Source organism: Heterocephalus glaber, unplaced genomic scaffold, assembly GCF_053883595.1.
Source record: "Heterocephalus glaber isolate CG9 unplaced genomic scaffold, H.glaber_assembly_v1.0 deba00000943, whole genome shotgun sequence".
NCBI lineage: Eukaryota > Metazoa > Chordata > Mammalia > Rodentia > Bathyergidae > Heterocephalus > Heterocephalus glaber.
Window position 1 is genome coordinate 3,132,530 of NW_028258175.1, and position 27,422 is coordinate 3,159,951.

General features: G+C 49.3%; 1 protein-coding gene across 23 annotated transcripts in view; it reads left to right on the forward strand.

The window, feature by feature from the left end:
* Positions 1-27,422, forward strand: part of Hrct1 (histidine rich carboxyl terminus 1) — a 255,785-nt gene that overhangs the window by 139,343 nt on the left and 89,020 nt on the right. For 15 of the 23 annotated variants that reach the window (XR_015450373.1, XR_015450361.1, XR_015450363.1 and 12 more), the window contains 2 exons: positions 1-20,792; positions 21,398-21,489. The exon at positions 1-20,792 is cut by the window's left edge. The exons of 2 other annotated variants lie outside the window; for them this stretch is intronic. The gene's annotated coding sequence lies outside the window, so the exon portion shown is untranslated. Of the gene's footprint in view, positions 20,793-21,397; positions 21,490-23,257; positions 23,417-27,422 lie in introns of all 23 variants that reach the window. 6 more of the 23 variants (XR_015450376.1, XR_015450379.1, XR_015450372.1 and 3 more) reach the window with 5 other exon arrangements.

Genomic DNA, 27,422 nt, shown 5'->3' on the forward strand with positions numbered 1-27,422 from the left:
GAAGGCAAAGACACAAGGCTATGAGGACTGGCATATGGAGCTACTTTAGATGGTGTGATCAGGGAAGGCTTCCTTGAGGAGGTGGCATTTGGACTGAAACCAGCATCATGAGAAGTAAGCCAAGAGGGGGTTACGGGCACAAGACTCTGGGTGCAGTAATGACAAGTGCAAAGCCCAGAGCATGACCTTGCTTGGCCTGTGCTTCAGTCATAGCTTGCTGTGTAACAAGCTGCTCCAAAATTTAGTGACTTAAGACATACTAATTTGCTATTTCTTGCAGTTTTGTGGGTCATTAATTTGGGGAGGACTCGGCTGGGGCATAGTTTTAACCCCCATGGTTTCTGTGAGGATCCTCACAGAGCTACATCTCCTGGGAGTGTGGACAGGGCTGGGACATCTCAAAAAGGCTCTGACCATAGGCCTGGCAGTTGGTGCTGAGGGCTGGCATCTTTTCAACTGCTCATATGCTCTCTTCCTTCATTAGCTGCTCAGTAACACAGCACATTAGTTAGCTTTCCGTTGTAACAAAGACCTGAGATAAGTCAACTTAAGAAGAGGAAAGGCTTATTTAGGCTCACAAGTTTAGAGATTTCAGTCTATGTTGACCCTACTGCTTTTGGGCCTGTTGCGAGACAGCAGATCATGGTGGGGAGCACTTGGTGAAGGAAGCCACTCACCTGATGGCATCCAGAAAGCAAAGACAGAGGAAGAGGAAAGCCTGGTCCCATATCCCTTTCAAGGGCATGACCACAATGACTAAACTTCCTTCAGCTAGGTGCACTGCCAGTTGATTTCACCATCTCTCAGTAGTGATGCAGACTGGCAACCAAGCTTTCAACATACAGGCTTTGGGGGCACTTACCAAAACCATAGCACAAGGTGGATAGATTCTAAGAGGGAATGATCCATGAGGCCAAGGCCAGTGTCCCAGTGGTTATCAAACCCTAGATTTACTGAGATCCAATTGTACCATGGGCTAAAGCAAGGCACATGCCTATCCCCTGATCAACCCGAGGAAGGTCGTACCAGAGCGCATGGAATAAGGGGGTTAGGTTCACTGGGAGTTGCCTGTGTAATCGTTTGCCATAGCTTGTGGGAAAAACAAAGATCAATGTTTTTGAGTCTTGAAGATCGCATTAAAACTTAGAGTGAGATAAAGACAGGAGGGTAGGTTGGGGCCAGCTCATGTATGGTCTTATAAGAAATTTAAATTTTATTCTACATGAAACTGAATTCACTGGATGATTCCAAACAGAGGAGTGGCGTAGTCTGAATGAGACCATTCTCAGTACTGTATAGAGAAACGATTGTAGGAAAACACAAGAGAGAAGCCAAGAGAACAATTAGTAGACCACTGCAGTTGTGTGGGACAGAGATGATGGTGGCTTGAATTAGGATGGTGCCAGCAAAAATGAAGAGAAGTACATACTTATGTTAGTCTGCTTTCCATCATTGTGACAAGCTACCTGAGATAATCAGCTTATAAGAAGGAAAGGCTTATTTGGCTCACAGTTTCAGAGGTTTCAGTCCACGATCTGTCATCAGGCCCCACTGCCTTTGGGCCCATGGCAAGGCAGCACATCATGGTGGGGAGCACATGACAGAGAAATCTGCTCACATCATGGCAGTGGGGAAGCAAAGAGAAAAAGCAAAGGACAGCATCCCACTGTCCCTTTTAACGACACACACCTAATGACCTAAGACTTTCACAGACCCCACCTTTCAAAGGTTCTATGACTTCCTAGTAATGTCATGGGCTGAAGATGAACCCTTTAACACAAAACTTTTGGAGGGACATCCTAGATCTTCTAAAATTACAGAAGATGTTGACTCAAGAGGGTTTATTCGAATAGTTTCTCTAGTGTGAGAAACTGAAAGTGTAAATAAAGATTAAAATGATTAAAACAAATAACGGATAATTTGAAATAGGAAGAAAAGGTCCAAAGGGGGAGGGGAAGAGGGAGGGGAAGGGGAAAGGAAAAATTATGAGAAAAGGAAAAAATAGAAACAAAGTCTTTGTAAATAGTCAAGGGTGGAGTGGGTGAAGGGTGCCCAGGTAATTGGGAAAAAAATAAGAGCCAAGATACATCATGTACAGGTACAAGCACCCAAGGATAAATGTAAACGTATTGTATACCTAAAATGTACCAATGAAAGAATTTAAGGAAAAAAAGAGGGTTTATTAATGGCAGGGAGGAAAAGGAGGAATCAAAGGTCCTCCTGCGGCTTTTGGACCACACATCTTGCCAGAAGAGACCGCCTTCACTAGAGAGTGGTAGCAGTGGGTTTGACAGCCACAGAGTTCGTGAATGACCACATCATTTCCGACACATCACATTACAGGTTCCTCTGAGAATTCTGAGATATACAAGTAGGTAATCGGATATTCAAGTCTAGACTTTGGAGATGTATATGCCTGACTCCAACCATATGACTGAGTTCCATATCCATATCCACAGTTCTTGTGTCCTCTGGCAGACATTTGGCTCCCTGGGGAGCTATTGCTCCCAGCTGACCATTCTCTTGTGTCATCAGAAGCAAGGCTAAGTGTCCCCAGTAGTAAAGTGCTTTTCTTATGCATCACTTTGGAGGTGGGCATTCCTAGACTCAAGGAGAAGGGGGCTTGCTCAGAACCACACAGCGTGTGAGTGGCGAAACGCTCACCTCCTTTTTCTGTGCTTGGGAAATCATCACAGGTCACTTTGGCTGTAGGAGAGGGCACCAGGTCCTGGGCACAGAGGTGCTCTGTTGCATGGACCTTGTCACTTAAAATCAGGTCCTTAGATTGCTGTTTCTTTGGTTCTGTCTCTTTACCTTTCACCCCACTGGGAGTTTCATAAGCTTCTGCATTATCAAAGGCGAAAGCCCCTGGAGGTGAACTAATCCAGGGATGGCACAACAAGGCACCATTTCTCCACTGCCCATGGCAGACATTGCCAGTTGATCTTAGAACTCCTTGTCACCGAGCCTTAAAATCACCTTCCACCTACCATTCCAAGCAGTCAGCACTCGAGAGCTGGGAGTTGAGTGAAACCCAGACAGTTGCCTTTTACGTGGAGATAAGATATCAGTGCAAGCATGTGAGGAGAAAATAACAGAAAGCCAAAATTTTAGAAAAGTATATCAAACTACTTTAATTTTGTGTATATTGGACTTCTCCTGAAGAAGTCCAAAGCAGTCAACTTTTCACGTAACTTTGGCTGTTTCTTTGTTAAGTGTGAGCTACAGGAAATGACTTGCAACTAGGAGCCATGGTATATTTGCCTTGAATGCACACACATAAGATGCACAGGAATGCTCCTCTGCAGTACTTACTATCTCTCCTCCAGAACAACCCTCCTCTCTGCATCCTCTTTGCTTCCAGTAACATGAGCGAATGTTTGTTGAACGCATAATATGCTCCTTTAAATGCTTCACATGTATGGATTTATTTAATCCTCACAACAATCCCATGAGTGACTACTGTTCAGAATCCCACTTTTCAGATGAGGAACCAAAAAATCAGAGTTTTTCTAGGGTTACACAGCTTGTGAGAGGTGTATTCAGGACTTGAACCAAGAACTTTTTGATTCTAGAACCTGAGCTCCTTACGCTGTCCAGAGAGCAATTCACACCACGATGAATTAGTGGGGACCATGGCCTGGGGAACCCTGGTCTCTGTGTTCTCCAGTCTAGAATTCTTCCCATGCCTCCATATCTTTGCTCTTAACTTGGCTTTCGGGCTCTCCTCTGGGGCTGCTGCTTGCTGACTGTCTCTAGTGCTTTGCCTAAGCATGAACTCTGAGGCTCAAACTTCATTTCTCCATCCTTTCAGAGCTTTATTTTACTTTATTTATTTATTTTTTTGGTACCAGGGATTGAACTCAGGACCTTGCGTTTGCGAGGCAGGTGGTGGAACCACTGAGCTAAATCCCTGGCCATTTCAGAGCTTTATTGATCTTGCCTGACATTTGCTTCTCTTGGGTTCTCAGCCCCATGCACCTGGACAAATGGACTCTGAACCTCCAAGTCTTGTAGCCATAGCTGTTTAACCAACTCATTGATTGGGCTAATGGACAGGGCATGAGGTAGCGGTGGGGAACTGCCGTGGATGGAGAAGGGATATTGGTCTTCTGGGAACCCCAGAATACTCCCCTCAGAGACTCCCAAAAATCATTGTCTCAGTGCTTTGTATTTTTAAGAAAACTCTCTCTGATGTTGTAGAAAAGCCATGAAACAGACCCATTATTTAAGGATGCCAGCAGAAGGGGCCAAGTCTGGACCTTCATGCCCATTGGAGATGAAGACCGGGAAGATGATTCCTGGAGGTCTACGTGATGTCTAGATGGCTGAAAGGGTGACATTTATTGGGCAGCATTTTTATGTTTTATCCTATGCTCTCTGATGACTGTACCCTGGCCTCCGATGGCAGGCGATGTGGCAGAAGGTGAAGCATTTTGTCACACCAGAAGAGTAAGTGGTGTTTCACTGCCAAACAGGGGAAAAGCTGTTCTCATTTAGATTTTCTAAAGTCATTTTTTTTGAACTCTTTGATTGTTGGCATTCAGAAAATAGGTTGGGTTTCTGAGGGATACGGCTTAAAGGAATAACATGGGATCGGCCTGGCATAAACGAGTCAGGAATGAGATAGAAGTCTCTTCTGCAGACGTTTCTATGCAGGTCCAGGTGTAAACATTTAACCCACACAGAATGTAACATACGGCAGCTCCAGGAGGCCGGTGCCATTATTTGTCCTGTTTTATAAAGGAGGAAATGGAAAACTGGAGTGTTTCGGCAACTTACTCTAGCTAGAATTCATACCCCAGCATCTGTCTGGCTCCCAATTTTATGGTTTTACCCCAGACTCGCTTCTCATTGCTCTTGTCTGTTCTTGTGTTTGCCAGAGTCGCTAGCCTGCCACTCTTGTCTACCACATTTTATGCATTTCTTTGTTTTGTGAGAAGCCGTAAGGGGAACCTCCTAGATGTTTCCAGGTAGAAAAGTTGTTCTAGAAGCAGTTTGGAGGGCTAACGCTGCTCTATATGATGGGAGCTGGAGCTGGCCCACCATGAGCTCAAGCTTATGCAGGAGGAAAGGCAATAATATCTGGGCCATTTCTTTCCTTATTTACGTATTTACTATTTTTCCAGTAATAAGTTTTTTTTCTAGTATTTGTTGAATACTTACTGTGTGCTTGCTAATATGTCTATTGGCTTAGCTACTAAAAAATATTTGTTCACTCAGGGAGAGAAGAGAAGGGAGAGGCAGGAATTCATGGAGGAATAATGTAACCCCAGAGCTCTGCCTAAGTCCCTCCTCTCCTGGTCTGGGATTAACAGGCATTTTCACAGCACCTGTTGCTTTAGCTTGCTGCGTCCAGGAATGTGATATTTCTTGCTTATTTCTCATGGGTAGAGGATTTTTCTTTTTCTACTTTCCCACAGCTGTAGGTCCTCACCTGACACTAGAACAACAGCATCTGCTGCCCCCACAAGAAGGCCTTTAAGAGGAAGATCCAGCAGGCTTGGTAGGGAGTGTGGAAGATGGGTTTGAAGCCTTTCTCTCAGAGCCCTAGGTCCCCTCCCCTCACTCTGAGGTGAAGGTGGCTCTCTGTGGCTTCTACTTTATTGTCTTTCTTGGGAGCTCCACAGAGACCGATGGGAAAAAAAAATATTTGCCAAGGAGGCCAAAGTCCTTTATGTCTGGGGTTCCCAGAGAGATTTCAGGGTTACTGAGCCTGCACTTGGCCTTCAGCTACTTATTAAATTATAGCTGAGTCTCTTTCCCGCTGACATGGTGGCTACCCCTTTCTCTTGAGTTGGATTTCCTATTCTCATTTCCTATTTTTACTTCCAGTTTGGATTTCCTGTCTCAATTTCCTGTCTGAATATTTTGCTCCTACTTTCTGTCTGTATTTTGTCTCAAATTCTTTTCTGAATTTTCTACCCCAGCTTGCTGTTCTGACTTTCCTTGGAGCACTCTCTCTTCTCAGACTTCAAACTACCCGGATGCTCAGCAACCTCAGCTCTCTGATGAATTTAAGATCAATTATGATTTTGTAGATCTGGAGCTCTCTCTCTCTCTCTTTCTCTCTCTCTCTCTCCTCTCTGAAAGGCTTCTTGTTTTAGCATGGCTGCACTGAAGCAGAACCCTGAAAAGTAAATTTTAATTTCAGATTTTCTGGTTTTAAAAGTTGGTGGCTAAAAAATATTTGAAAACCCTGGGTAGTCTGAAAGCATATTACCAAATCTGACTTGTGTGGATGAGTGACCCATTTCTTTTTGACAATTAGGTTTCTATCTTTCTGGGTGGATGGGAGGCCCTGCAGGGTGGGGAGTTCATCTTACTTCCTTAGGTGTCCTCTGTGCCTGGCACAGAGCTGGGAGAGAGTAGGCACTTTAATTAAATTGCCTCCCTTGGGCAAAGCCGGCCCCAGCACACCCTCTCCTAAATAACCCTTTCCTCTAACAAGAATAAAGAAGGAGATTAAAGAGGTGGTAAGAAGGTATTGCCTGCCATTGTGGTGGGGAAAGAACAAGAACCTGATGCAAGGCCTGGAGGAGAAAAGAATCCATCAAAGCGCTCAAGGGTCAGAGAAAGCCCCTGGAACTGCTCTTCAGATATGTGTACAGCAGTGCTAATGAGCGCTGAGAGCCTTCGAGGACTGGAAATGCGGAGGGAAACTCTTGAGTGGCTGAAAGTTTAATTAACAGCATGATGCTTGGGGGTCCATGATGTGATCTGCATAGGCCTTAGTCTCCCCACAGGCTCCAGGGACATCACTGATTGGAAGCTGAGCTAAGCTAAGCACAATTTGCTGAGGAGGAGTGAGACACATGGCTTTGATGTGAGCAGACTGAGAGAGGTCCCTGGGCCTGCACCTCCTTTCTCCCCCCAGGCCTGAGTTAGGGGCTCGTCTGTCCAGCTCTACACTCTCCTGCCTTCTAGTTCCTCAGCAATAGCCACTTATATAGTAAGGGGGGGGTCTCCTCCTGGGGAGAGTATGAGGAGCAATTCACAGCCCTTCTGCAGAGAAATAAAATACCACCATCTGCTTTGGTTTCTCGTCCCGCTGGGTTCTTCCCCTTTGGCCCCGCAGAGATGGGGTTTGAATGAAGAGGGAGGGCTGCAGGAGAAGTGGGGGTGGGTGGAGAGAAACAGTGATATTCAGAGGTGTGCAGAGACAGAGATGGGATTGGTGAGGGCCATACAGACCGAAGCCACCCAGAGGCAGGTTTGGGAGAACAGAGCAAGACCGAGAGGCAGAGGAAAGCTAAGGAGAAGGAGACAAGGAGAAATCTGGTGCCTGGCAGAGAAAGGCCAATGGGAGGGAGACAAATGGTAGAGAGCAGGTCTGGGGGGGTGAGACGATGACACAGTGGGGTTTTGTCCTCTAAGGACGGGGAATAGAAATCACTAATAGTTACGGACCAGTGGCCAGGATCAGTGGGGCCTGGCATGTGTGATGGGCACGGGCTCCCAGATGGGGACTGTGACAGCAGCAGCTTCGTGTCTGCTGGATTGTGCGTGCTCGGCTTCCTGCTTGGTACGTGTTCAGGATCCCTCTCTGGACAGGCCTCCCTTCCTCCTTGGAGTGATAGCTGGATTAGGTGTTCGGTCTTCCACTCTGGGGCCGGCATTAACATTCAGAGTTCTGCCGGCTCCCTTTTCTCTCTGACCTCCCTTGGTGCCCTGTCCAGGTTGCTGACCTGAATATTAAAGGGCAGGGAGGTCCTCCTCAAGTTAGGATGGTGACCTGGGGCACCACAGAGGCTGGACTCGCCTACCTGGGCACACATTTCTAGCTCTTTAGAAACCTTCTCTTCACCCAGTTGCTGAACCCACAGGCACAGAGCCCTGGACGAGGGGAACCACCTATCATTTGCTCCGAGGGGTCACATACGGAGAGGTGTTTTACTTACCCAAGTTAGAAGCATCCATCCTTGGCTCAGCATTGATGTTCATGCAAAGTGCTAGAACATATTCATTTCTGTAGGAGTGAAGAGGTTCAGAAAATCCGGCTGTTGCCACGGGAAGAACCGAGATTTGACGTCAGCTGGGTTCCAGCTGTTAACAGGGCCCACAGCAGCAGCAGTTGGCTTTATTCCTCCCTGGTGAAATGTGGTGGCTGTGTCCCTAGCTTAGTTAGAGGAGGAACTGGAGACAAGGGTTAGGCCCCCGAAGAGAGAGGGCCCAGGTGACCCAGGTTAGACATGAGATCAGGACTCTGGAGTTTGAGGCTGGGAGTAGTAGGTTCAATGTTCCTGCTCCTCTTCCAGTGCTTCTTTCAAGTTCCAGGACTAGGGCCACATGCAGGCTGACCCGAGGTGAGAGCTCCTGACGTGGAAGAGCTTCACCTCTCCTTCTGGTGGGTCCTTAGGTGAACCCCCTTCAGGGCACAGGTGGGAGCTCGCTTGCTCACTCTGGGAGCCTGCACAGTGGTATCAGTACTAGGACCAGTGAGAAAGAGGAGGCTCCAAAAATGGTCTCCTGGCTTTGGGTGGGAGAGAAATAAATGGGTAGGCCAATTGTGGCAACACACATTCTCCAACTCTCAGCGGCTTCAGATGCTCACATCACAGTCCAGTAGGAGCTGGCACAAGAGCTCTGTTCCATGCTGTCCTCCAGGGATCAGGTCCCTTCCTCTTTATGCTTTCTAGTCCTCTAGGACCTGAGAAGTAAAAATGTCACACTGGAGGTTTTGGATTGGTGTGGAAGTTGCAAGCAGCTGTGTATTCATGTTATTCTGTTTTTCAACCCTGTGATGAAATACCTAAGACAAACAACTTAAAGAAGGAAGAGCTTATTTTGGCTCATTATTTCAGAAGTTTCAGCCCATGGTCAGCTTGTTCCATTGCTTTTAGGCCTCTAGCAAGGCAGAAGCTTCATGCAGGAAGGGTATGACAGCATTGTTCACATAATGGCCCCATCCTAGGGCAGCATCTCTGCTTGTGGCATTTTTGTAGCTTTTGAACAAAATCCTTGGGGTGGCCAATGTAAGACTCATCACAAGTGCATTGGGTTGCAAACTTAATCTATCTAGGTGGCCAGGCTGTTCTTGAAATACACAGCTGATGGCTGTGACAGACCAGAGAGGCCTGTCTTCTCAAGCCCTGCCATGAACGACTCTGGGAGAAAATGAGCATTGCTAGACTTTCAGAAATGTCAAGAGAAGCATCAAGACCGAGCTTGACGTGCACTCATCTGGTTTTAATACCAGCAACCAATATCCTAAAACATACTCAGCAATACTGCAGCCCAAACCAAATGCAGGAGAGCTATTTCCCAAGGGTGGCGCTCTCATTTTTGCTGTGACGCTAGATTCGGTGCCTGATCCAGGGCTGGGTCCCTCTTTCCACGTCAGAGGGGACCCACCTGCACTAGTGACACCTTTCTGGGTGTGCAGGAAAACAGCCAAGTGTTAAATAAACATCCACTAATTATCCTGAGAATATTTATTGAGGTTTCCCCACATTGTAGTAAGAAATTATTGAAACACATATCATCTACAGAGCTGTTAATCACTGGTAAATATATTTTAAATACAGCAGTCTATTAGTATTTTAATTTAGCCTGTCTCCTAGAGAATATGTACTGGATCAGACAAATGTCCCAAGCTTCAGAGCCAAGGGAAAAATTTCCTCACCTAGTTAATCTTTATGTTCTTCTCTCAGGGAGGAAATTCCTGCAGTACCACAAGAGAAATATTCCTCCTGGCTGTATTGATGGCAAGTCCTTGGGGAGGTCTCTGAGGCGAGGCAAGGAGACCACAGCTCTGGAGAGGTCAGAGAGCACAGGACCAGGGCAGGGCGAGGAGTTAGGGTTGCTATTAGCTTGGTCACTTTCTTGCCAGTTTACTTAAGTGCAAAATTGTGCAACTCAAAAGCAGTAACTGATTTACTCAACCTCACTGAGCGCGGTGGACTTGTCCAACTTGAGCGCTCTGCACGGAATTGTTCATCTCCCCTCTCTGCAGCCGGACTTCCGGTCTAGGTATTGATTCAGACTTCCTGCTTCACATGTGCCTTTACGTCAGCTGGGGCCGCTCAGTAGGGCCAGACACAGTGACGGGCTGAGAAATTTCTTGCTAGCCTCTGCCTTGTAGGCTACTGTGTGGGCTTTGTGGAACCTTCTCGTCTAAGCTGTGTGTTCATTGGACAGACCCAGTGCAGCACAGGATACTTACCAGGTGCTGTTCTAGGCACAGAGGACACAGGTGTGAACCGAGGGGAAGACGTCCGACCTTCAAGCGGCTCATCTTCTGGGTGTGGCGGGTGGAAAGCAGGAATGTCAGCATCAGTCTGGTGGGGCCCTTTTGTGTGTTCCGGAAGTCAGGGGAAGGGGCAGAGTCGGGTGGGGGAGGACGACGATGCAACTTGGAAAACGTGGAGCCGAGCTGTGCGCGGTCCGCCCGGACGCTGGTGAGAACGCCTGTGCCGCAAACTCTCTTCCTTTCCTTTTGTCGTAGCTGTAGCAGGCAGGCCTGCTGTGCGCCGAGCTGTGTCCCGGGCACATCCGGTTCAGGGCCCAGAGGCGGGCAGTTCGGGAAGCGTGGACGGCCGCGTGTCTGCTTCGCTGCCTCTTGGAGAGGCCTGACTCGGCGCAGGTGCCGCCAGGAGGTGGGGTTGGCGTCCCGTCCCCGTCCCCAGGGAGGACTTCGCCCCAGGGAGACAGGAGGCGGTGGTCAAGGCCTTGGGCCCCGGCGGGGCGGCGCGGTGAGCCACTCCAAGGGCGCTGGGCACAGCTCCTCGGAGAGACCCGGGCCGAGGCCCGCCTGCCCCGTGGTTCTCGTCCGGTCAACAGCGTCCATTTCACTTGCTTTTCCATGTAGCTCTCCCCATCCCTCACTGCTCCTTTCTCAAAAACAGCTCTCAAACTCCCTGCACTCGAGTCTCTGCCTCAGGCTCTGCTTTTGGAGGTCCCCCCCTCAGGGCGGACTCTTTCCTACTCCGGGTGCTCACTGACCAGGACAGGGGCAGATTTCCCAAGAGGAATGTGAGGGAGGAGAATGGAGGAGGGCTGGGAATCCTGAGAGAAAAAGGAAGAAGGTTGGGTTCTCCTAAGTGCACACAAACAAGCTACCCAAGGGCAAACGCCAACACTCAAATGCTTAGGAAGGAGTTCACCAGCTCTTTTTTCATCTTTCTGTTCCCTTCTGTGTGCTGTGAGGTCATAGGCAGTCTTCACAGGAGCTTTTTTGTCCCCAGCATGGCCCTAGCTGAGACGTTGTCTTCTGATACCTGGTTGCTTGGCGATCCAGCGATGTATTTCTTGAAGCACGGTGTGTGCGGTTGAAGTCCACCTGCAATGCTGCCCCTGCTCAGGAGGCGTCCCTGATGCCTTCCCGAAGTCACCGCCTCCCAGAAGTTTCTGTCTCAGCTCTCTGCACAGCAGTGCTGTGAAGTGAAGAGCTGAGAGGGTCAGGGGCATAACCAGTGTGCACTCACTCCTTACCGTGCAGGGGAATGTTGCTGCATATGTTTCCTGTTCAGTCTCAGGCTGGAAGGGCAGTGGCTGAGACATAGTCTCAAGAAAGAGATTGGACAGTCCCAGAAGGGAGAGCAGGAATGGACAGCCCTGACTCTGAATTCTGAAACCATCCCTTCCACTCACACCTTATTAGACCAAGCAAGTCCTATGTCCAAGCCTCTAATATCAGGGTGCTAGGAAGCACGGCCTTCTCACGAGAAATATGCCGGCACACCTGTAAACAGATACACGCGAAACATCCATCACATATTAGGTTCCAGAGCAGGTGGTATATTCTTTCCTTGTGGGATTTACAATTTCCTCCATTGTCTGGATGCCAATTACATGCAGCTTTATCTCCCAGCCACACTGTGAGTTTCTTCAGGGCAGAATCCATGTAAAACAGCTCTCAGTACCTCCCCACCAATTAACTCAGAAAAGGGATATTGCACATAGTAATATATGATCAGATTCTGGGGACATTTTGAAGGTAGAGCAGGAAGAATTTGCCGACCGATTGGATATATGCTGTGTAAGAGAAAGAGAGAGAAGGTGATGTTGGATTTGACCGGAGCAATTCAGGGAATTCAGGTGCCCTGTACACACGTGGGGAAACTGTGGGAGGAACTGACACTCAGGAAATGGAAGATAATTAATAGCTATTTTATTGCTTCCAGAAGTGTGGAATGCTCAATATTTATGAGTGGAAGATGAGATGTTCAGGTGAGACAGAGACCCGAGAACATTTAATGTTGAATCCGAGCTAGAAAGTGATTTGTCTTTCAGTTCTTTATTGGCTCTTTTGATTAGTTAAAAGCAGTCTCAGTTTGGTGCTGGTGGGTCTTTAAACATTTGCTGATTTCCCTTTTTAGAAAAGAGATGTCATGCTGAAGGCTTAGGGAATGGGCTGGCAGCTATCTCTAGCTAGGCTTAATAATAGCGTTTTCTTTTCATTGTGTTTCTTTTTCTGGGTAACTTCTTCTTATGACTTCGGGTGCTGGCTCGTTTATAGGCTAGCTATGTATTTCCCCTTAAAATGAATTTATTTATGTTAAAAGGGAATCGGTTTACAAATAGATGTTTAAGTAAACCCATGTGTCCATTTATTTAGGAAGTATTTGGGTACTAGAGATACAGGTAGGATCACAGGCTTCTTGGAGCTCTCAGTCCAGCGGGGAGGTGACTGACAGACAAAGAGAACAGGTGAAATGGGAAGCATTTTAGGTCGTGGTAAGGCCTATGGAATAAATGAAGCAGAAAAGAGGGAGTGGTTCTGGGGTGGGTGGGGGGTTGCAGTTTAAGTGGCATGGGTGGCCAGGGACTGTGGGCGTGGAGAAGGTAGCAGTTAGAGAAAGGCCCGAAGAAGCTAGCCACACTGGCATCCAGGGGGGAGTGTTCCTGGCTCAGAAAGGCAAGCATGAAGTCCCTGGCATGTGGGAGAAGGACAAGAGAATGAGTCTGAGTATGAGAGATGCAAAGAGCAAGGAGGGAGGAGTGGAGCGTCCTGGCGACGGGGAGGAAGGTGGAAGACCATGCAGGACCCGTGCGGCGCTGTCCGAAGCTCAGCTCTGCCGCAGTGACTTGGGGAGTCCTGGGGGATTCTGAAGGGGCAAGCCGCACGATCTGCCTTCCAGTTGAAAGGGCCCCTGCGGTTGCTGTGTCTGGAACAGGCCCAAAGTGGGGCTGCCCTGCAGAATGCAGAGGGCTCAGCCAGGAGAGCCTCGAGGAGTTCCGTGCCGTCCAGGTGACTGAGAGGCCTGGTAGCCGGCAAGCCAACACTGTGGCTGTGGGATATTTGAGGCTGCGGTGTAGGGGAGGGTCCCGCCTGGGGACTCCAATGCAGGTGCCATCAGCAGGTAGATGGAGTCAGATGGTCACACACGAGATGTGGCCGAGACAGAGCGGGATCTCCTCTCCTCCCTGCTGCAGCTCACTGTGGCTCTTTGGTTGGTGGCTGAGGTCTGGGCCCAGCTACGGCAGGTGCAGGTGGTCAAGGTTATCTTCCTAGTGACTCTGGGAAACACTCCAGTTTCTGGGAAACGGTGGCCCCAGAAGGGCAAAGAAGATTTGCCTTGAAAACCTGTGCTTTCAGCCCAAGCACTGCGCATGCCAAGCATTACACATCCAGCTTTTCAGACAGACCCGTCTTGTCATTCTGGCTTCCTAGACCTTGCTTTTCTTCTCTGCAGAGTTCATATTTTCACTGGGAAACAGTTGTCTGAAGCCTGAACTGTATATGTCAAAACATCCTGTTAGGGTTTTCTGAGGTTTCTGATGTTGGACAATTCAGGGCATTAGATTTCCACATCAGAGAAGGGAATTTTCTTCCTGTCATTATGATATCACTGTAGATGGGTCTCCACTGCTCTGGGTCAGGGGCCAAAGCAAGATAGAAGCCTTAGATGTGCAGAAAGTGAAACCAGCTCAGCTTGAGAATTGGGAGGAGAATTTAAAATAATAATAACCACCATCAAGTGGACGCTTATGTTTGCTGGTTTCTGTTTTGTGGTGGATGCTACTGGTGACCTAATAGGAGTCCTACCCATCCTCCAGCTGCCATGGGCTACCTTCTGAAGGTAGTTCTGAGCCGCCTTCTGGCTGAATAAGCTACCTTTCCCACCTTAATGGGAGCCTCCTCCCCTGCCTGAATAGGAACCACCTCCTCTGGCCAAACAGGGCTGCCTCACCTGGCTGAATAGGGGCCATCTCACCTGCCCACGAGACAGGGGTCAGTCAGCAGCCGATACCATAGCTGATGCAGTGTGGCCTCCTGGCTTCCATGTGGGACCAGCTCTGTGGTTCAGGGTGTGGTCTGGAGCTTCCTCAGGATCAGGCTGAAGGCAGCCCTGGGCTGAGACCACATCCCTGCCTTTCTTCCATCTTTCATCCCGTTCTGCTTCCCTCACTGTCCTCTTCCCTGGAGCTCTCTGCATCTCAGAATCCAGTCTCAGGCTTGCTGTCTAGGGCGCTCCGCTTCACTGTCTGATGTATTAAGGGTGATACGATCCTCTCAGTGAGCCTCTGACACAGAATAACGACAATGTAATGATAGGAACACTGCTAACAACAGCACTGATTCTCCTCTGCAGACTCAGGGAGGTAAGTGAGCAGCCCAGGGCCAAATCCAGCATTTGCTCTGAAGTTCTTGTTCGAACAATATGACTCCTGACCTTTCCATGCAGGTGGTCACAGGTATTTGCAAGTTCAAATGTTTTCTGCTTTTCTCTTCTTTGGGGGCCAATCATGGACTTGGTAAACAGTACTGACCGGTAGGCCAGGGAGCAGCCACCTGCAGTGACCATGGGCAGAGGGATAAAGGACACCTGGACACTGGGGAGACAGAGCGAGGTGTTTATTCATCAAATGCAGATCCACATCAAATGCTGGGAGGAAGAAGTAGCTCTTCCTGGAAAATCTGAAGACCTCTGCCATGGGATACAGCAGGGAATTTCAGCTGTTTGTAAGTCTCTCATGTTCTCTTGAGCTCCTGCTCTGGATTTGCTGGCAGAGGCTTTCTGTGCAGGGTTTCCGTAGCCTAGTGTTCAGGAGACATCAATACCTGTCTAGGCCCTACCACTAACTACCAATGTCTCCTTGCTAACTGAAGCCATTTCCTCACCTGTAAAATGGGAGAAAATACTTCTACCCCATCTTCTTAAAATCACTGTAAGTACATGAAAACCTGCAACAGGCTGTGCCCGGAGAGAGAGAGTGGATTTAGGCTGCTTGTTGGATTGCGGAGTGAGGGCAGGGTCTGGGTTCCCTGGATGATACCCAAGTGTACTGAGGGCTTCCGCCCCCTGGCGGATCGGCTCTGCACTCAAACTGGAGGAGGAACTCCAGGCGCGTCTTTAAGGCGAACACCCACACCCTACCAACCACGGTGGGAAGGCAGCGAGAGAACAGTCCATGGCTAGGGAGGATCTGGGGGGCTTTGGTTGACAGTAAAGTCAATAGCAGCCAAAAATGATGACAGCATTGTCCTTGCAGAAACACAAATATGATTCTCCCCTTCTGGAAGAGGAGGGCATGATCTCATTCTTCCTCAGTCGAGGGAGATTGTAGTTGGAAAATAAAATTGTAACGATGGGAACTTACATTCATCGACCACTTACATCATGTCCTGCACTGAGCTAAGTGTTTTATAAGCATTGTCCTCTTCAATTCTCACAGCATCTTATGTTAGAGGAAATAGTATTTTTAATACTACAGAGGGGGGAATTGGGGCTTGGATAAGTGGCTTTTCCCAGAACCCTACAATGAGTAAGTTGACATCCTTACCAAGAACAAAGTGTGTCTTGGTCTGAGGGCCGTGCTTCACTGTGGGTCTGGCCGTCACGTTCATGGGTCGCTGTCAGACAGCAGAAAATATTAGAGCGCATGGCAAATAGTAGGGTGACTTCACACAACTTCCGTCCAGGTGATGCTTGGGTGGTGAGGATGTGTGCACACGTGTTTCTGTGTCTCGGATCGTGATGTTGTTCTTACTGTAAGTTATAATATTTAAACATTTGAAAGCAACTCTATCAGCCTGAACTCTGCTTCTGTCTTTGGATTTCTCACTTTGAGAGGGACAGAGCAGCGCACAGCATGAGCAGGGGAGGATGGGGGTGGGAAGAGTGGTGAGCAGAACAAGGTCTCCAGTCCTTCTCCCCTCAAGACTGGGAGCTTCCTCCAGGCTGCTGCTTCTCTGGCCTGCCATTGGCGCTCAGCCTGCAGGACTGCGTAACTGGCAGGGCAGGCTGGCTGGCTGGCTGGCGTGCTATCTGACTAATTAGGCAAGGTCAGTGCAGGAGGTTTCCGAGGCCACAGCCCATTGGGAGACTGTTTAGGTGGAGCTAGGAGAAGCTTCAAATTTGGAATTAGGCAGAATGTGAGGGCAATGCAAGAGGAGACTCTGCTTCCTGCTATGCAGCCTTTGCCAGTGGCTGGACACTGAAGGACCCTGGGAAGTATTTGTCAGAGGACCAGGTGTCCATATCCACTCTCTTCTATGCTTAAATGCCTTTTGGCTAATTGCCTAACCTTTTTGAGCAGCAGTTTCCTCATCTTTAGAATGAGGATATGAGATATGACTACATTTTCCCGAGGGTTGCTGGAGGAATCAAATGTGACAAATTTGAAAGGAGCTAGCTGCACATCAGGTGGCTCTTTTCCCGAAGAGGGACTGACGTTTTTGTCCTTCTCTCCTGAGGTCCTGAGGTTCTTGGTTTCTAGAGTCCTTCCATGTGCCCATCATTGCTTCTGTGACTGCAGCTCCGGCTGGTGGGACCCCATCTTCTAACAGGAGACTAGAGGAAGGGACTGGCGCCACTTCATGGCTTCTTCTGTCTGGAGGATGCCCTTTGCAGACACAGTGCTGCCGGGCTCCACAGCCTCCAGGGCTGAGGCTGCAGGTGAGGCCCCTCCATGCCTTCTGGGAAGCTGGCCACACCTTCTGACATAGCCAGCACTGCTCAGAGCTCTCCAACTTTGTGCCGCTTTGGGGCATTCTGGGCCAATTACTACTTTCGATGCACTCTAATATGTTCTGATGTCTGACAATGACCCATGAACTTGATTGCAGGACCCACAGTGAATGAAGCATGGTCCTCAGACTGAGAGACATTTCATTCTCGGTACTCAGTTCTTTGGTACCTATAATGGAAGGCATTTTTCTATGAGGACATTTATATTCATGTATATTATAGATGTAATTTTAAGTGTGATCCTTCTCTGCTCTTTTCTAATGTGCTTTCCTGTATTTAACTGTTTCTCATGTGAGAATGAATGTGCTTTAGTCCTAACATCTGCATAGTATTCCATCACATCCTGTTCACCTAATTTCATTAACCAATTAAACTCCTGATGGGCATTTGTCTTATTTCTAGTTATTTTGCTCCCGATGAGCATGTTTACCTACTTGGGGGATTAATGCTTTGAGTCTTCTATGGGAGATGGGTTTTATTTAGTGAGAGATATCTAGATTTTGGAAACATTGGGGAATGGCTTGGCAGTGGGTTTCTTTGACTGTTGTAAGAGACATTTTTCCAGGCCTGAGTGTTTCTGACTGCGGGCTCTGTGGATGCACAGAGGGCTCAGAGTCATCTTCCTCGCCATGTGGATTTTGGATGGGGATGGCCAGAGAGAGCGGTGAGTAAACCTGCTGTGCGTGATGGGAAGGAACTAGAGAAGATTTTGCAGGAACACCGGACCTGAGCTTCAGGTGGGTGGAATTCTCCACGTGAAAAGGAAAGAGAAAGGCATTCTGACATAAGAAACAGAGCTTACAAAGCCTGGGAGGGAGGAGGGTGAGCCTGCCATGTTTTGCATTTGGCAAATCCCGGCTTACAGGAGGGAGGGTCCAGCAGGAAGCTGCCAAAGGTGCGGAGGGATAGCAGGGACCATGCTGCAAAGCCTGTGCTTGGAGCGAGGAGGAGGAGTGAAATGTCAGTGGAGGTCACGGGCTCTGGGGTCAAGGGGGGCGGGCGCTCCAGTCTTCAGCTCATGGGTGCAAGGCCTTGTCAGCAGTGCCTTTGGTCCTGGCAGAGCGCACAGTAAGGGCTGGCCCTGGCTCTCCTCTGGCCGTGGGCCTCTGCATGGGATTCGGTCAGTGGGGTCAAGGGTCACCTACCCAGACCACAGGCTCTGTTTTTCCAACCACATGAGCCATGAATCTCATCCTAGTCTATGTCCAGGGCCTGCAAGAACCTCTTTCATGAATGTGTGCCCCTGAGGGTGCCATTTCTGGGTGCATTCCAACTTGAGCAGTGCCCCAGGGTTGGCTGCTTATAGGAAATACAGGCAAAGCAGGCTGGATCCACACACCCATGAGGAGGCGCTCCAGTGTAAGACAGAGCCAAGACGCAAGGAGGAGGGGGCCCCACTTGGCCCCACTTGGCCCCACTTGCCCAAGGCCCCATAAATGTCAAGGCCACTTAACTCTTTGCTTCTGAGTTTCCTCTTCTCTAAGGTGAGATTCCTCATAGACCCTGTGTCATAGGGATTTGGTGGAGATTAAATAAGAATTCTAATGTAAAGTGCTCAGTGTAATGGCTATGTGTAGTAGGTGCTCAGTAAAGGCTTATTGTAGGGAAAGGGTTCTCAGGGAGGCTTTGGAGCTGGCAGTGCATGCTGGATGGGGGTGTGGGATATGAGGTAGCCTGGGGGTGGACAGCCACAGGCAGAGAGACCAGTAAGAGTGAGGCACAGCACTGATGCAGATGGGGGTGTGGGTAGTGGGGCTATGAGGCCATGGTGTCTCCAGGCATCTGTGGTCACTGGAATTGGGGCTGCACGACACTTTCCACTCGGTCATTGCAACCAGCATTTCCATAACATAATCCTTGACTCCAGCATGAGAGTGGCCAGGTGGTTCTGCTAAATGCAGATTCCCAGGCACCTAGCAGACACTGAAGTCAAAATCTTGGTGAATGGGAGCCAGAAGTGCTAATAGAGCTTGGTACATTTGTGAACTGGGGACCCAGTGAAATAAAGAGCAGTTGCCAACTAAAGGTTGGGTTTTAAAATCTGGAATGACATTGAAAGAAAAGACTATTATCTTGCTGGCAGGAAGAAACTATTACTTAGTATGTATCAACTATTTTGGAGGAAATGTCTTTCCAAACATGAAGCCAAAGGAGAAAAAGAATAAGGAGTTGGTGATAAAGGCTTTAGAAGCTACAGCTTAGAAGGAGGCTGTGTGTGTGTGTGTGTGTGTTTGTGTGTGTGTATCTAAGAGATTGCAAATCGATATCCCATTTCCCTTGGAGTTTACACAGCTGCCCACAGGGCGATTCCTGACTCAAGGATAAATAGGGCTATATCATTGTGCAAGGGAACAATGAATTTTCCAGATGGGCCACATATCCTTTCCCTGGCCTTTCAGGAGCTAGTTCAGGCTCTCTGAGAAGCACACACACACATCAAGCCCTCCCAAAGCCAGTTCCCCAGGTTGCGCGGGTTGGTGAGCGATTGCGGGTGTGTGGGAGGAAGCCTCGTGACTGAGCTAGATCCTCTGAACTCAGGCAAGGATTACTGTGATTGTTGCTGGATTTTCTCACTGCTGGACTCTGGTTACATTGAGGGAAAGGTCGTCTTGTATTTCTCTCTGTCACACCTCCTGTGTCCATCAGGATTGCTCAGGTTGTGCTGCAGTCATGAGGGCCGAGTGTGGGTCCTTGCTCACGCTACGGTGTCCCTCATGGGCCAGGTGGGGCCGGGCCTGTGTCATTCTCACTCTGGTACCCAGGCTAAAGATGGAGCTGTCAGCATCTGGGCCACTGCCAGTCACCAGGGAAGGGGGAAGGATGTGTGGTAGACTTCACAGTGCATCTTAAGAACTTCTGCCCGGACTCACAAATGACTACTCACATTTCATGTGGCACCATGTAAGTGAAAGAAGATGCGAAGTTTCATGAACTTAGTTTTTGGGAGGAGGAAACCAGAAATATTGGTCAACAGCATGAACGACCTCCACACTAGTGTAACTAACTAGGGCTTGGACCTGTACAGGAAATGAGTGGAATGGGCTCATCAGGAGTCCAGAGCTATAGGAATGAGTCACATGAGCAGATGCTTGGGGCTGGGGTATCCAGGTGCTGCATTGCTGTCTGGGCATCCATTTCTGTATTTAAAAAATAGAACACTTCCCCCTTTAACTTTGAGTTTTCCCTTTGTCTGTAAGCTAGGTAGGCATTACCAACTGAGCTGCCAGTTTGATCTCTATGATTTGAATTCTGAATGCCGTTCAAGGTCTTCCTGGGAAATGCCTGGCACCAGACACATGAAGTTGTAATGGACATCCTGAGTGGGCACAGCTGGAAAACCTGAGCAGCACTCGGGGAGCAGTCCTCCTACCCCAGCTGTTTGCAATGCAATACGCGCTCCGTCGGAAGGCGAGACTAGAGGAGCCCCAAGAGCATGAGCTACCAGGCCTGATGGGCTGAGTTCTCATCTCACCCTCAGCACTTGCTGTGCGGCCTCGGCAGATGACTCTTCTGCTCTTGGCTCCTTCCCTTAGGTTCAGTGTGGGCTGATGAGTTCACCTGTGCAGTCCTGCAGCCTGACACCTGACAGCGATCGAGTGCTCAGTGATGCATGTTTGCTGTGAGCCTGACTGTTACCATTCCTTTCTGCAAGCAGAGACCCCGGTGCTCAAAGCTCAGTGTTTTCATGCGTGAAACAGAAACACCAAGGCCTCAGCCCATGTTTTCAAGTCCTGAGGTCGGCGGCAACGCCTAACACAATGCTGATTCGAAGTCGGGAGCCGATCTTGGGCCATTTCGCCTCCTGGTTCCTCAGCTCTCCCATTGTACAAGCTCAGGAAAATCACGATATTTGTTGGTGCCTCAGTTTCCTTATCTGTAAGTATGCACGCGCGTACCTGAGTCATGTGCTGGGATAGTGTGCTCCAGCCCCTTCCCTGGTGTTTCTTACCATGGGACAGAAATTACAAGAGAAATCCTATCAGGGTGCAAAGCTACCTGAACCCTAGAAATCCTGCAAGAGCCCCAAGGCAGCCAGCAGCTCACCCTGCACCCCGCTCAGCCTTCCCATCTTCACCCGAGGCCCAGCCTGCGAGGTGACTCTGGACCCCACAGATTACAGACAGCAACCTGGCTAAAATGTATACTGACCAGGTCAGCACCAGCCCAGACCCCTCCAGAGGCTCCACTGGCCTCCAGTAAAAGCTGTGCAGCTGGGATGCTGAGCCCTCCACACTCAGGGCCTGCAGCGTCTTCAGACCCGGCTCTCTCCATGGCTGCCCACAGAAGGCGCTGTGTTCTGTCGGGCGGTACCACGCTGCCCCACTCCCCATGCCTTTCCCGCCTTGGTGCTTGGGCCCAGCACTTTCTGCCTGAGAACGTCCTTCCTAGGGCCGCACTCCTAACTCCCGCTCACTTTTAAGGCTTGGGTTTGGGAACCAAGTCTCTAGGGTCTGAGTCACGCCTGCCTTCTCTTCCCCGAGGCTGGATTGGAGCACTCCTGAGGCCCCCACAGTGCCCTGACTTTATGGATCCTTCTGTCTCCTTCCCTCACCTAAAGGACGAGACTCAGAAGGTGAGTAACATACCCAGCATCCTGCAGCTACTTAGCAGCAGAGGCAGCGAGCTGGGGCGCCGTGGAGTAGGAATTGGTGTTTGTTGAAATGTGGCAAAAGATCGAAGAAGAGCAGGGTCATCCTTGATGAAGGGGACATCATCCAATTCCAGGGGGGAAACAAACTCTTAAGAAATATCCTGAAGAACATTCTGGTGCTTCAGCACTCAAAAAGCAGTAGGGGGAAGGGGGAGGAGTGAGGCATAAGAAAACTCGGAAAATTGGTGCAAAGATTTCCTCCTTGTAATCTGTCTACACCTGGGGGGACTCGTGGCTGACAGTGTAAAAACCAGGGTGGGGGAGAAAGGCACTGGATATAAATACATAATGTATCCACTGTCTATATTTTAGGCAAATCAATAGAGTCGAGAAGTAACCCCACAGCATCTTGGGGGTCACACATTTCCTTGTTTGTAGACAGATAGCTTCTTCGGGCCTGGAGTGACCCTTTCGGGCACTGTCGGATGGAGGTGGAGATTTTGGGAGCCCAGAGTGCAGGGATGGGATGATGTCCTTACCCCGCCAGGTGTTGCCAGTGTCTCTGAGGCCCTAGGAGAGGGGCAGGGAGACAGTGAAGAATGCTGGCCATGCTTACCCTTTGGACGGTTTGGGCCCAGCTAGGCTTCTCGGGGGTGGAGGTGACCAAAGGCAAGAGTAGGAACGGGTCCTTCTCTGCCTACTGCCTCTGCGGGATAATTCCGGAGCCCTGAGGACTCAGGCTGAGCACTGCCGGGGGTGCTGTGCCCAGAAGACCCAGCACAATTGTAGTGTCATGGCCATGACTATCAGGACCAGTGACCCCTCCCAGAAAACTGGAGAGTATGACAGGCTTGAACTTGTGGAGACCATGTGGGGATCTCACTAAGTCATTGGAGCAAACTTGAAAAAGGGCTCGCTTGTTCACGGGGCACTGGATGGCCAAGGTTGTCTTCACTTGGGTGTTGTTGCTAGTCATGGCCTTTTTGGGGGGACAGTGTTGTCATGTATGTGTGCACATGTGTGACCGTGCATGAAATGAAATAATTGTTCCATGAAGAGCTGACTGTGTTGCTTCAATCCGGGATCAATTTCAGTAGGGCCCATCACAACTGTACTCGGTGGTAGCCAGTGGCCCTTTCCTCAATTCATGGACCCTTGCTCACTAGAGTGATTTTAGGTAAGCTGCACCAATTTCCCTAATTTCCGGGGAGCTGAAATGGATTGGTGATGTGGCCACCAGGGCTTAACCTGCGAGGTCTTGGTTCGGCATCACTGGTGACATCAACAGGGCCCTTCTCCATGCTAGTGGCAGGAGCGGGGGCTCCTGAGATGTGGGGTCAGCCAGAGCCTGCAGAGCTGTCACAGGGTCAGCAGTTACAGCATCTGGGTTCTGGGCTCCAGGACTTACCTGGCTTATGCTCTATTAGCAGGTGGAAAGGAGGAGCAGGACTCATGTGGATGTATCAGCACCTTTGGTGCTTTTCAGAGACATCAGGAAGGGAGAAACCAGAGCAAAGACCCAACTCACTGCTACGTTGGAAGCTAGGACTCAGAGCACTAGGATTGAGGGGGACTTCAGCTCTCTGGGTGGTGAAACTTGTAATCCAAGCTGATTAACAAAAAAGTAGACTGAGAGGAATCTCACCCCTTGAGCGGCACATTCTCTTAGATCTCAACTATCATACGGAGATGCAACAGCCAAAATGGTTTGTGCCATTAGAGGCGACATGCTTCCTCTTTGTTCGTCTAGCATTAACAGGCTCAGAAGAGAGGCTATGATTGGCTTAGGATGCACCATGTATCATGAGATGTTGTGATTGGTTGGAATTCTTCCCAAGTCATTGCCCAGCCCCTGTGTGACAGCCACTGCCTTATGCACCAGTCCTGGGTCCAGCCAGGGACAGCTGTGGTGAGTGTCTCCCTTGGAAGCACATGGTTCAAAAGAGAATTATGGTAAGAAAACCTACTGGGACATGGTTTTTAAAAAAGAAGCTGGATAACTGACAGGCAATTATAATGTTGTCTACTCTTCTTTAGTCAATTTAAATTTCGTACTTGAATTCTACACATTGGTTCATGGTGGGTTTGAACTGACCTGATTTCATCATGCCCTTCCCTTCAGGGGAAGCTGATGACCAGCAGGAAAGAGGGTGACCATGAAATGACACGGCCTTGTGCAGGTGCCCAGTAGTTAAATCTATTGATGATAAACACAGAGAAGGATGCAAGTGATAGCTTTGGCCATAAGACACTCAGATCTACTGGAGGAAGTGACACACTTCTTTTTCCTGTGCTGGCAGAGGTACTGAAGAGCATATAATGCCAAGACATAGCAGGAAAGTGGTCAAATTTCTGGATGTGAGTGATGAGGATGCCACCTCCAAATTGATGGAGGAAAGTCACAATGACAGGCTCAACTTTCCCGTCTCTCTGGACAACTGGGAGTCCGCAGCAGGCATGCTGGTCCCCAGCCTAGGAAGCACAGCCCTCTGCCGTCTCCTACTGGTCTCTCCACCCTAGCGATTCAAAGCCAATCCGGGTGAGGTAGACCATTTGGCTGACAGGGAAAGCTGACATTATAAAATGTTATACAATGTTGCAGTGGAGAGATACAGTAAAGACACTTTTTATTTGTTTATTTTAATTTTCTTAGTTTTTATCTTGACTTGAGACATTGTTCTGTTGCCACGAGATCTACGCATTTGAAAAGAGTCACCTGGGTCTTCTCTACTTTGTGCTGGGACCATGTGTGATCAGAGCTACCAAGAGGGAGGCCTTAGTAGTTGTGGCAGCCTCAGTGGCACGGGAAATGTCATGGCACACAATTCAAGTGCTTCCAGGGTCCAGTTCCTTGAATGACCCTGGACAGTGACAGGTATCATAGAAGGCACCTGCCCTCTGCTACCTACAGGGGGCAGCACTCACAGCACCTGCCCACTGAGGCTGCTTGGCGATGCAGAAATAGTCTTGCCAGATCTTCTGGCACTTCAAGGAAAGCCCAGATTTTTGTGTGTTTACTGATTCCTATTTTCCCCCAGACACCAGGCATACCCGGCAGATGGTACCCATGGGCCGCATGTGACCTTAGATCACAGAGTTGCGACCTCAGGTGTTTCTGGATGTGCCAAGTGCAGTCCCCAGCACGTGAGCTCTACCTCTTTTCTCCAGCCAGGATGACTTGGTATCACCGGAAAGGAACATAAGATTAAGCGCAAAATGGGTGGAGGTTTTCTTTTTGTTGTCTTAATGGGTTAAGTCTCATCATTAAATTTTCGTGAGCTGATGGCTTTCTGCAGCAGAAATGCCAGCCAGGCCTGGGTACCCTGAAAGCTCTATTAATCTTTCTGTAACCCCATTAACACTCACTGCATATTTCCTGTGAAAAGGATTAGAAATGACCAGGGCCTGCGGTATGGAAATATCTGTCATGTACCCAGCAGCCAAGGGAAGGTCGGGTGCTCACACAGTGGGGCGGTGGCTGGGACCCGCTTCTTCCGAGCTGTTCAGAGCAGGGCAGAGAGTGGGGAGAGAGAACCCCTTAGCCCTGGGAATCTTATAACTTGGCAGTCGTTACAACAGAGTCACCTGAGCTTCCCATCCAGCGCCATCTATTACCTTGAACCTGGGTTAGACACCTGCTCCCTGGGGGAAACCTAGGAACAGATTTATTCATGCAGCAATAATGGAGGAGTTCATTTGATTCCAGTGTGAATCTTTCCCCACAATCAATTTCACGCTCTGCCATAAATAATAGGGGTCGCGGAGGCAGTCAGGCAGGCGGGGGGTCTGGCTGGTGCTGGTGACAGTGTTCAGACAGTCGGAGGGAGGGGACAGAGAGTCTGAATCGCAGGATGTTCTTCTTCTAACACCCTCCCAGCCTTTAACGAGGACGACGTTGAGGCATTGCGGATTGACGGTTGGGAGCAGCCACGTCTCACCAGTGGGCTCGAATGCCGAGGAGCGGGCGATACAGTAGCAGGACTTCACACTCGCTCCCCTCTGGAGCCCAGGCCCACTTCTTCAGGAAAGCCTGTTGGTGGAGAGTTAATAAGCGGAGTGCTATAATTGGGAGAGTCCCAGGGATGCTCCAGGTTAGGTGCCCTGAGGCCATGTAGGAAATGACTGTTTGAAGTCTAAATTATATGAGAATAGGGAAGAAATGGTAAGAAAAAAAATCAGTCTTGGCTGGCTTATAGAGTTTTCTCCATTTCTAATGAAAGAAGGTGTGGAATTTTCAAAACTTCCCATCTAGAAGATACTGACTTAAATATACCTCCTAGGCTTGTGTTCTTCCATTCTTTATAGGGCTAAGGATTCTTTGTCAACTTCATTCCAGTCCCAGGGCCTTTGTACATGCTGCTTCCTTTGCCTTCTCTCTCTTCAGCTGGCTACGTCTTACTTAATCTTATAGTTTCAGTGTAAATATAATTTCTTCAAGGGTATCTTCCAGTCAATGTGCATGTTCTTATTCCAAGCTATATCATTATTTTTTATTACCCATTACAATTAAAATTAAACAATCATTTGTGTAACTGGTAAGTAGTGACTTTGTTCTTTAGTTTGAAAACAAACTTCTTGGGGAGCCAGGGGTGTGTCAGTGTTGTTCGGCATTATATTCTCAGCTCTTAGCCCAGCGTTTGCTGAGGGGAAGCACCTACACGTTTGCTGATGACCGGATGAATGCCAAATAAATGAGAAGACATTGGGTCTAGAGCTGCAGTGCGCTCCTGTGGATTCCAGGGGCCCAGCTGGTCAGGAGAAAGCAGTGTTAGGAGTCAGCAGGGTTTACTGGAGATGGTGGGGTGCACTTTTGACTCGGCTTCCAGCATAGTGTCGCCACTCAACAACTAACGTGTGAGTGTCAGTGGGGCCGGTACGAGGGTTGGTCTGGAAAGGGTCCCCCAGTCCCGGTGGCCACAAGACACGAGGAACCAGACTGAGTTACTGTAAGGTGGGGTAGCAGGAGGGGGACCCCAGACTCCTGAGTGACTCATGAGCCCGATTTAAGTGTCGCAGGTGTAGAGAAGAACACATGGGGCTGGTCAGAAAAATCCAGGACTCCAGAGGCTCGTGGTGTCTGTGCCCACCCCCGAGGGGTGCATGTGGAGCGGGGAGTGAATTCCAGAGCTGCCTGTGGAGATGGGGTTTCCACTGTTTGCGGCTTGGCGAGGGAGCCGCCAGTGCAGACACCTAGGGGGGCCACACCCCCACTTCCTCTCACAGCGTGGACCCCAGCTGTTGTCTCTGGAGGGACACACTGTCCCCCCTTGTGTGCAGGTGGCGCTGGGCTCTAAGTCTCTGGGCTGATTGGAGACGCAGGATTGTGACACTCGGGGCTATGCGCCTCTGGCCTTGGTGAGTCATTCAGTCAGGTGCCGGCGACAGATTAGGCCAATCAGGGGCGAATTCACGCTCCCCACCCTGGAGTTAAACAAGGGTGGACAGGAAGCTGGAGCTGGGCCTCCCTCGTGCCCCAACAGAGAACCTTCTTCGGGATGTAGGCAGCAGCCAGAGGAGAGCGCAGAGATGGAGGTCGGAGTCTGGCCTTGCACTGCTATCCACCTGGAGCTGCAGACTCTCAATTTCTCGGCCCCAAATGAAAGACATAACTCAGGCATTTCCCCTCTTTTATCCCATCTCCCCCCATCTGACTCACAAGTACTTATACAAATCTATTTTGAACCTTGCTAATGGCTCTGTCAACCAAATGCAGATCCATAGAGCTCACAGAATGTCCGAGCTATTAACTATCTAGCCTGTCTTCCTACTTTAGCAAATAGGGATATTGAGGCACACACAGAGAGGTCATTCGCTTTACTCATTTCTTCATTCATTGAAAATGTATCAATAGTGCATTGGGTTCCAGGCCATTGCTAGACACTGAGCAGGCAAAAAGGAAAAGAACATTATTTTCT